The 9,975-nt window shown below is 44.6% G+C and overlaps 1 protein-coding gene across 2 annotated transcripts in view; it reads right to left on the reverse strand.

Annotated features, from left to right (window-relative positions):
- The window catches only part of SESTD1 (SEC14 and spectrin domain containing 1), a 57,916-nt gene extending 50,101 nt beyond the window's left edge, over window positions 1-7,815 (reverse strand). Inside the window, exons 1-3 of one of the 2 annotated variants that reach the window (XM_086751420.1) lie at window positions 7,555-7,815; window positions 4,400-4,455; window positions 3,623-3,724 (exon numbers count right to left, since the gene is read on the reverse strand). The gene's annotated coding sequence lies outside the window, so the exon portion shown is untranslated. Of the gene's footprint in view, window positions 1-3,622; window positions 3,725-4,399; window positions 4,456-7,189; window positions 7,340-7,554 lie in introns of those variants that run through there. The other variant, XM_086751421.1, reaches the window with a different exon arrangement.
- Window positions 7,816-9,975: the final 2,160 nt, after the last annotated feature.

Raw genomic sequence — 9,975 nt, forward strand, 5'->3', positions numbered from 1 at the left:
GATAAAAACCATAGACTCAGTAGATTTCATCAATGTGTAAGCTTGTTTAATTTTAAAGCAAAATACAACCGTACAGTGTCAGTTCCATTACACATACACAGTCAGTACTCTAACTCAGCAACTTGTGACGGCAGAGGAATGGACAGACTGAAAACGTGCTCAATTTTTGGTTAAACCTAGGGTTAAGAGTTTGCTAGGCCATGATCCAAAAGCACATTGTCACAGCCACATCAAATTTAAGCTTAGAAACACTAAATTTCTTCTGCCCCATTTTCACCCAGAGGTTCAAGTCTTACCTTGCACACTTTGTCTTCGAACTATAGCTAATAATAGTTACAGCTAATAACTAGAAAAACCATCTGCTAACTGCTTCCTGTATTTAATCGATCTTTCATATTTGTTTCCCAACTCAACATTCTGTGAACAGTGAAATAAAAGACAAGCGGTAAAAAAAAAAGTGATGAGCAATATAATGAATAGTGAACCACCAAATGGAGAACAAGTGAATACGAGAGGTTATGCCACTTGAGAAGAAAGACATTGGGCTCCTAAGTTTTAACTTTGATCTCAATCAACTATTCATTTCATAGAATGGTAGAGCTTTTTCTCAGACTAAGAGCAAGTGGCAAAGGGAAAGAGTATTGAGCACAGGAACAATTTAACTAAGGATGCACAATAACATCTGCATGTACAGCTGTGAAACAATACCGACAACTCAGTCTTTTCATACAAGAAGGGCAAGCACAGGATACTGTGCAGTAATTGTCACTCTCTCAGAGAACAGCACTTCTTTGGATTCAAAGGCCATGTCCACAGACAGCAGTCTTGCTCCAACCCAAATGAATACATGCAGAAGCTCATAATGATGCTACAACACATGACATACAAAGTGATAGCTTGCTTGACTTTTCTACACTTTCCAGTCTCCGGTCAAGCCAAACACATATGGTACACATTAAATTACAGCACTTTTCAGGCTTCTTTAATCTAGAATAGTAGAGAAAATAAGTTACAGGTTTTAGATGCATCTCCACATTTCCTTTTCTGCCATATATACAGAGACTCCATGTTTACATTCCTGCAGAATTCTATAGCTTGCCCTTGTAGGATGTTACCACAGGCAACAGAAGACTGATCTACCTTATACCCTCCCTTGCAATAGGCAGCCAAAACAGCAGAAGTTGCAGTCATCTGGTATAGTCCAAACAACTCACTTCACAGCATCAAGTGACCACAGAATATGCAAAATGATGCAATTTGGGAGGGTGCTTCTTCCACCACTTTCTACATAGCAATATGTCAATTGAAATGCTATATTCAAAGCACAGCACAGATATTCTCTCTTCCTTGTCACACTTCCCTAAGACATATTAAAAAAAAAAAAATCTCAGGTTCAGCTCTTAATTTTACTTAATCTGAGACCATAGGGAAACAAGACAAATCACACAGATTGTAAATTCTCCCATATAAATAGATTTTGAGTCACAGGTTGGGGGTAAGAAAAACAAACAATGAATAGTAAAATAAAATCACATACTACTCTTCTAGCTCCCTCTGCTAAAAAAAATACCAAGCAAGTCATAAAAGCTTGCAAGAATGAGCAAGTAGAAATGAGTACCTTATCACTGGCTCTCTAAGGAACTGTTCAAAACCAGTTTGTGATAAAAGATCACAGAAAGCTCTGATGCCTTCAGTACTTCACAAAACTAAAACAGTGGGAGGAATGAGATACGACAATTCAGGCCGTAAGCAGCCATATCAAAAGACAAAGTCAAAAGACAAACAGCTGCACTGATGAATGCAACTGTTGGCAGTCCGGAGTAAATGAAAAATAACTTTCCTCTGGGGTGCAATATTAGAACTTCTTGTTCCTTCTACAACATTTATATAAGAAAACAATCTACAACTTCATAACAATACACATACTTGGCATTAATTACAAATGTGTGTGGCTCAGGCCCTCAGGAATCACTTCTCAGCTCAGTATAGTAACACTACAACTGAATGGAAGCAAAAAGAAAGGCTCTTTAAACTGAAAGCCATCTAGAGTAGCGGGGGGGGGGGGGGTGGTGGTGGTTGGTGTGTGGAAGGGCAAGGGATTGTTTGAGAGGAAAAGTAGGGTGGGGTGTGTAGATATAAGTGTAGCAGACACAAAAGCAGTCATCCTTTTTAGGTGAATGACTCAAGAAGAAAACAAGTGACAGGCTAATAAAAAGACTGTTTACAAATCTCTAAAACTTTGGGTTTGATACTCTTGATGTAGGACCTTTTGGGCATGTGGACCATGAAACATCCTGAACAATTTCCTCTGCATCTTTCAAAAAAAAAAGTTTATGGCAGTGGCTTCCCCACCCCCCTTGCCCTGCAAGTGCACTACACACAAGGTAGACACAATGAGGATAAAAATAAAGATATCTGCACAAGGAATAAATAAGTAATTTGACAACTTTGCTAATCTTCACCAAACATGGAAGTAGAAAGATTGAAAAATGCCAGATCTGGTACATAAATACCTTGTTCATTCACATTTTTAAGTTTCAAAATATGTCCAAATTACACAAATTCATTGCTATACAAAATAAAAATAGTTATCTATGCTGCTCTTGAATTACTGTGTGCAAGAGAAAGAAATCTTTCCTTAACTGGCACAGATGTCTTCAGTTTTTATACTCATGTTAAGAACTCTGAACATTTCAGCTGCAAACCACAAATTGAACTGGCCACAGCAACCACCTGCAGTAACCACAGCACCTCTCTCTTTCCCCATCCCCTCAAAACAAAACATGTAGCATGCCACTATCATAAATAAATAAACAATCACATGCTTCAGAGGATACGAAATCAAGCTCTCTAAACTGCCACCAGGAGCATCCTGCATAGATGTAACACTGATACTATTTTCTACGGCCAAATTAGAATCTAACATGAAAGAATTAGAAGACACTACACTAGCAGGAAGAAAATAGACAACCCGCATTGAAGGTATACTGATTAGAAAGAAATCATCAATTTTACCAATACCAAAAAGTAGGTAAGCCACAGCACCTACACTGACTCTTTCCCTCGTGAAGAGCCATTTATTTTCTCAGTTTCAGCCATACATATCATTTAGTGTCCAAAACACCAAGTTAACATCAAATCTTACCCTTCCAACTTTTTTTTTTTTTTTTTTTAAGCTTTACTTGGTCTGGTCAACATTGAGGTGATTGTCGGCCTCTTCTCCCAAGTAACTAGTGACAGGACAAGAGGAAATGGCCTCAGGTTGCATTGGGGGTGTTTAGATTGGATATTAGGAAAAATTTCTTCACTGAAAGAGTGGTCAAGCATTGGAATAAGCTGCCCAGGGAACCGGTGGAGTTGCCATCCCTGGAGGTATTAAAAAAACACATCGACGTGGCACTTTGGGACATGGTTTAGTAGGCATGGTGGTGTTGCATTGACAGTAGGATCTGATGATCTTAGAGGTCTTCTCCAACCGTAATGATTCTATGATATCTCTCCACAAACACATCTCAAATTCAACTCTGCCAACACAGAAATAGTTTAGCTGGCTCTGAATTCTCACATGCCTAATATATCTGCCTCCCTTGAATAATTGATTCTGCAAAGCCCTAAGTCATACCTTCATCTCCTCTTAACTATTGTAATTTCCTTCTTAGTGGTTCTTTCTGTCCCCGCACTCCAAACTTCAGCTTGCCCAAAATGCAGCAGCTCATCTTCTCACCTAGAAACAAGAAAACAACAATCCATACTGATTTTCACTTGCTTTCTTGTCAAATTTAGTCTGCTGTAAGGATATCCTCAATTAAAAAATCTCGCACTCTCATTTAGTCTAAAGACTAAAAAGCTGTGTCAGTGCATTTTTGTTTGCTCATTCAAGGTGCTCAGGTCTCTCATTTCTCTTCTGTGCACAAGTTTATCAACTCCATCAGAAGCAACAGTCTACCTCAATGCTTTTAAAACTTACTTCCTTACTCTCACCCACAACTACAGCTCCTTCTTTAAATTAGAATTCATGTATCTCCAGTCTTATGCTTAAATACCCTCTAATATCTTTGCAAACACTATTCTTTGTGAGACACTAAGACTACATGAGACACTGTAACACAAGCTGCATTATTTTATAGTATCTAAGTCAAACTGTGTAACATAACTTCAGTATCAGAAGCTTTGGTTACGTTAAAAAAAAATCTTAAAAGGTGCTATAAAAGTCACAAGATGAAAACAAAAGTACAAGTAGATAAGTCAAAGAAGGCATGAGTTACAGTTCAAATAAGCTTGTGCAAAACCAAGGGCAAAGATATTATTCTATGCATCAGTATCAAAGCTTCAGAAGAACCAAATATATTGCCTGAAAATTTTAAAGATCTTATTTTTGGAAGATATCGATCTTACTTACCATTGGTACCGAAATGTAAAACTATCCATTAGGGATACAGGTTTGAGCTCCAAATGCTGTAAATTTAAATGAAAGAATTATTTCACCATTTTTCAGATGTTAATACTCAATTTAAAAAACTTTCTTTCCTTGGAGGCTGAAAATAAGGGTTTGTTACAAAGCTACATGAGAGAGGAGTCAACATCGCCATTATATATTCACAAATACTTGTAAGCTAGGCATTCAAGTTGAGTGGGACAGCAGGAATCCCATATTTTCTACCAAAACATATGGCAGACATCAACATTGTTTACAATTAGCAGGCAATGCTCCTGAGGCAGCACCGGAAGCAGTGGGAAAGTAATGAGAACCAGAATCCTTGCAGTGTGCTTTCAGTCAGAGGTAATCTTCACAGAGTTTTAGGCAAAATATAAAATAGAACAGTGTTACTGGTTTTTGTGAGAAGAGGAAGAAAGTAATCCTACAAATTAAGTTAATCGCTGTTATAAAATTCAAAAAGGCAAATTATAACTTGAATTTAAAAATATAATTAGTCCCTACTTGTATTAGAAGATGCAGAATTAAGAGATAAACATCAAATGTAAAACCTCAGCAAATGCTTTAAGACTTGCACGAAACCTTGTAACTGATCAAATTCTATCCACAAACGAAACCCAAAAACTCAGTGTATACTGTCTTGCAGGCAAAGCCAAGATGCTAAATATATTTCATAGGTTTTACAGTTACTCAGATGCAGCAGTCATGACAGTAATCTCTCTCATAACAAGTTTTAAATTTAAAAAAAAAAAAACAAACAACTATATTACAAGAAGTTTTCTATTCATGCAAATAAACTAGTAGCCTCAAAAAGATGGACAGAAGGCAAGAGTACCCACCTATAGATCAGGAACAAGAATATCAGTTGCAAGTGCTCAATATAGCTCGAACAGAGACGTGGTGGAAATCCTGCAACATCATTTCTTATCCCTACACGAGCCTAGGGTAGCCTTTGCCTACTTTATCAGAAGCTGCCTATTGAAGGTTTTCTGTATTTCCCCAACCACTCACAGTCACCAAAGGAATAAAGGTGTTCCTCTTCATACTCTATTCCTCAGGACTCTTAACAGTTACGCAGCGTTGTATGAAAGTTCACTGTCAATGTACCTAGTCTCTTCCAGAAGCACCTCCAGTTCCCCTCCCTTCTACCACACCCAAGCAGCAGTCAACTGCAACTGAACTGAACTTCACCTGACTCCTTTATTCTGCTGCTGGAAAATTACAAAACTATGTAAGTTTCTCCTGTTTACGTAAGCTTTACTGAGAAATGTGATCCCACAGCTAATTTAAAATGGCCTTACAACTCCAGGAGACATCATGGCACTGTTTCCTGTAAGAGGTTTTCTTCTTTTAACTTTTGTTTCTAAGAAAACTGATGTTACAGATAATCTAAACTGCAAATAAAACATCATCTATTAGCATACTACTTCAGGAAAAACAGTTGGCTGAGGTGATTCTACAGGACTCTTCAAGTAGTAATCTATGACATAAAGAATTATATAAAATCCTAAAATCTACCACAATAATTGCTCCTAGTCGGGGGCCGCGGGGGGTCGAGCTTTTTGGGGTGGGGTTCCCCACCACCCCCCCCCCCCCCCCGACCAGAGCAAAGCATGACCAGCACCTTACCAGCAAGTAGTACGAGTCTCTGACCAAGCTTCAGTTCTATTCTGTGGTCCACCTTCCCCTTTTTCTCCTCACTAAGTTTTAGCTTGGTATAGATAATGGTACTATGACTATAAAAACTCACATTCAGAAAAATAAGAACCCTTATTGGTGCAGAAATTCATCACCATCACTGTTCCTATTATGTAATAACAGTATTCGCTATTCACTATACACTGAATCTTAGCAGACAGTGTCACAGAATGGGAAAGAGGGTAAAAAAAACCCCAGCACTTCCTCTTTACAGCAAATTTTAATGCGTGAACAAAGTCAACATCCAATCGTTAGGCCAATGCAGATACTGCAATACTAAAAATACAGAGGACCAGCATTTCCTTTGGGATGAGGAAAGATGAAAGAACAACTAACAAAAGCATCTACTAATATCCACCCAAGTAAACCTTACCAGTTTGCTTATTAAAAAAATTACAAAGAACCATTCTCCACTAATTATCTCCACTCTTGCTTCCACATACTTGTTCAGATTACTTAAGAAAAAGGGTGCTTTAGAGCATCTCCTTCCTACAACTGTCTGGCTAAAAAGCTCTGTCACGGGGCAGCAAGGGGTATTACAGTTATGGGGGGAAAGGCAAAACTGGTAGACAATGGGCCTGTCAAAAATCAAAGAAATGGCAACCATGGCTCTGAGTAACCACTGCTTCAGCAGTGAATCAGCTTCCCGACCGGGCAGCGCTTCCCGAAACCCAGGAGCGCCCGCCGCCGCGGCAGTGACAGGGCCGTGACTGGCCCCCACCAGCCCGCCGCCGCGCTGACCACCGGCGCACCGGGAAAATCCCCGCGAGAAGCCGAGCGGATCGGCCAGCCGGGGAGCCGCCTCCCGCCCCCGGCTCCCTCCGGGGAGCTCTCCCTTGCCCGCAGCCCTCTCCTTCCTTCCTTCCTTCCCGAGCCTGCCGTGGCACTCGCAGCGGGGCCCGGCGGGAGGAGGCCGCCGCCCTCCCCCCGCACAAAGGCAGGCACCGGCTGCGGCCACTCGGGAGCCCCCCCGCCCCACCCGCTATGGCCACGTATGTAGCAGCTGCACGAACAATACCCAAACCTGTTGCGCGGGTTCTCCTGGGCTGTACCGACCTGCTGTGCCCCCTGCCCGGCAACAGCCGGCGGGACCCACAAAGGGGCAGGGAAAAGACGGGGACCGGGGGGTGAGCCCCGCAGCCGGGTACCCCGTGAGCCCTCCCGCCTGCCGCGGGTAGGCGGCGCTGGCCAGAGAGGCCGGGCGCGGGAGGGCTGCCCCGCCGCAAGGCCGGGCCGCTGCCGCCGCCCCCCGGGAGAGCCGGGAGCCAGACCGCCGCCCGACGGAGCAGGACGCCTCACAGCTCCGACGGCGCCGCCCGGGGAACAAAGCGCGGCCAGGCCACGGGGCCTGCGCTGCGCCCGCGGCCGCCGCTCCACGGGGCTGGGGCGAAGGAAGAGCCGCTCCGGCCGCAGCTACTCACCCGGCTGCGGCGCTCCGGGTGCCCGGGCTGGGAGGACGCGGGGCGGAGCCTGGACCCGCTCGCTCCGGCCAGGCTGCGGCGGCCGCCCTCAGCCGCCTGGTACCGCCTCGCTGGCCCGGCTGCGGCTCCGACCCCTCCCCCGTCGGCAAGGAGACAGCGAGCACCGGCCGCTGCCGGGCCCGCCTCCGCCCCGCTGCCCTAGCCTCCCGCGACCCTTCGCCTGCGGGTCTGCAGTACTGGCCGCCCCTCTCGCGGAGCCGCCGCGGCAGCTGCGCGGGGCCCGGCCCGGCCGAGAGGCGGCAAGGGGAAGCCCCACCCCGCCGGCAGACAATGCGCCGCCGCCGCCCCGCTAGGGGGTGCCGAGCGCTGCGCCCCGCAGGCCTGGGCCCCGCCGGGCACCGCCCGGTCCGGCCCCGCCTCGGCCGCTTCTCGCCGCCGCGGATTCCTGGCGGTGATTGAGCGGCCGTTGTCAATACCCAGCGTAGGACAGGCTAGAGCCTGACCGACTGCAGGTATTTTTAGGGCTGTCAGTCTTGTCAAGATAACAGTAGCTGTGCTTTACTATTCGGAGCTGTGTATGTGCTGAATGCAAGTCAGATTGATCACAGGTGAAACGGGTCGCTGACGGTGCCTCAGGCAGATGGCGGCTTCCACCTGTGGCACTTTGCCATCAAGTGTTTCAGTAATCAGACAACCAATGTGGCTTTTATTTCCCCCAGAGTGCAGCTAATAACCCATTGTCTGTCCAGGCTCCTGGACAAACATCCTGAAATGCTGTCATGCCAAGACTAAAGTAATACAAGCAAAAATGTGGAAAGAAATGCTGTGAGGAAAGCCAGCCAGGACACTTGTCTTGCTTTCAGTCTAACTGCCCTGGGTCAGTTGCTGTCAGTCTTAAAGCTCCTGCTGAACACATGATTTTTAGGCTACAAAATGGCTCTTTAAAAAAATTTGGCTTCTGCAAACTCTACCTTAACGTTAATTTTGCTCTTGCTATTTGCAGAGTGACTGAATATAATTTACTATGTCTCATTCCAAATAAGAAAACTGCCTCATATAAGCAGCACCAGCTTGGTTTCTCCCCTCAAAACACAGTTTGCAAAACCACCACTGTTCGCCCCCTTTCCTGGTGGCTGCCAGTCAACGTTGGCTGTAGCAGCAGCCCTCTGCATCACCATCGGAGCACACCTGTGGTACTGACATCCCTGGCCTCTTCTGACTCAGAAAGCTATCCCTCCCTCAGCAACACAACCCATTGGACATGCAAGACCTAAAGATAAAGAACTGTCATTAAAATTTTCAGAGGAGGCCTGTCAGCCTCGAGGACATATCTTCTCTAAAACAGCATCAGCAAAAGAAGAGGAAGAACAGAAAAATTTCCCTAAAAACCTGTAGAGATAAACAGAGATAAGTGATCTTCATTAGCTTCCTAGCAAAAGTAATTGCTGTAGATGAACCATATCAATTATTTTGGACTTTATTAAAAGAGGAATAGGAAGAGGAGCGAAATTTAGGCCAAAAGGACATAGACTCTCCTTCTCCATTTTGCTGGTCACAACTGGAATCTCTTCTCAATGACTGATTGAGGCTTCTCCTTCTGCAGAGAGGTGGGGCAGAAATCTTGCAGCAGCTTCCAGTGCTCTAAGACGGCAACCCAGAAGTTGCTCTCATTTGTACTCTGGCAGGAGCTGTGCTACTTTGAGAATCAAGATGTTGTAACAGGTTTTCTGACTTTCCTTTTCCATGTATACTCTGCTGAGTAATTTGCTAGGAGAGAATCTGAGATTATTAATTTTGTTTAAGGTCATACCAGCAGTTCAGAGTTGTAGTTAATTGCCTTTGCCATGCAAAATGCCAGTAGAGAGAAATCAGAGTACATTTTTGTATCAAGGACCCATTTGATTAAAACAGGTCTTAATACATGCTATTATTCTCCAGCAGCCATGCCAGATTTACTCAAACACGAATAACAGTAAATAGGCTGAAAACATCCTGAGCTTTGGGCGCTGTGCTGCGTGCCAACACAACAGAGCCTTTGTTACAGGCAGAGCAGTGCTCTCACAATGGAGTTACTGCTTCCAGCTTCAGTTGCTGCACTTCCAGAAAATTCAGCCTTCAAAGAAAAACAAACCAACCCGCCACACAGTTCTAGTGGACATCAGCTCATCACCGTGACACTGGTCCCAGGTGCCACCAGGTGTGACAGTGGCCACCGTATGTGGCGCCCATGGGCCCGCTACGCACCTCTCCTCTGGCTCCGTTTGCCACTGGGCGCAGAGCGATGCTGCCGGGCACAGCCTTGCACCGGGCAGGCTGGAAACCTTCTAGCTGGAGTGATTTACTCTGCTGCCTTGCTTATTATTTGCTTCCACAACTCCATGCAACAGGGTGACAGTTGTTTTTACCTGTAGCACAAAAATG

This window comes from Chlamydotis macqueenii, chromosome 6 (assembly GCF_036417535.1).
Source record: "Chlamydotis macqueenii isolate bChlMac1 chromosome 6, bChlMac1.mat, whole genome shotgun sequence".
In the NCBI taxonomy this organism is placed as follows: domain Eukaryota; kingdom Metazoa; phylum Chordata; class Aves; order Otidiformes; family Otididae; genus Chlamydotis; species Chlamydotis macqueenii.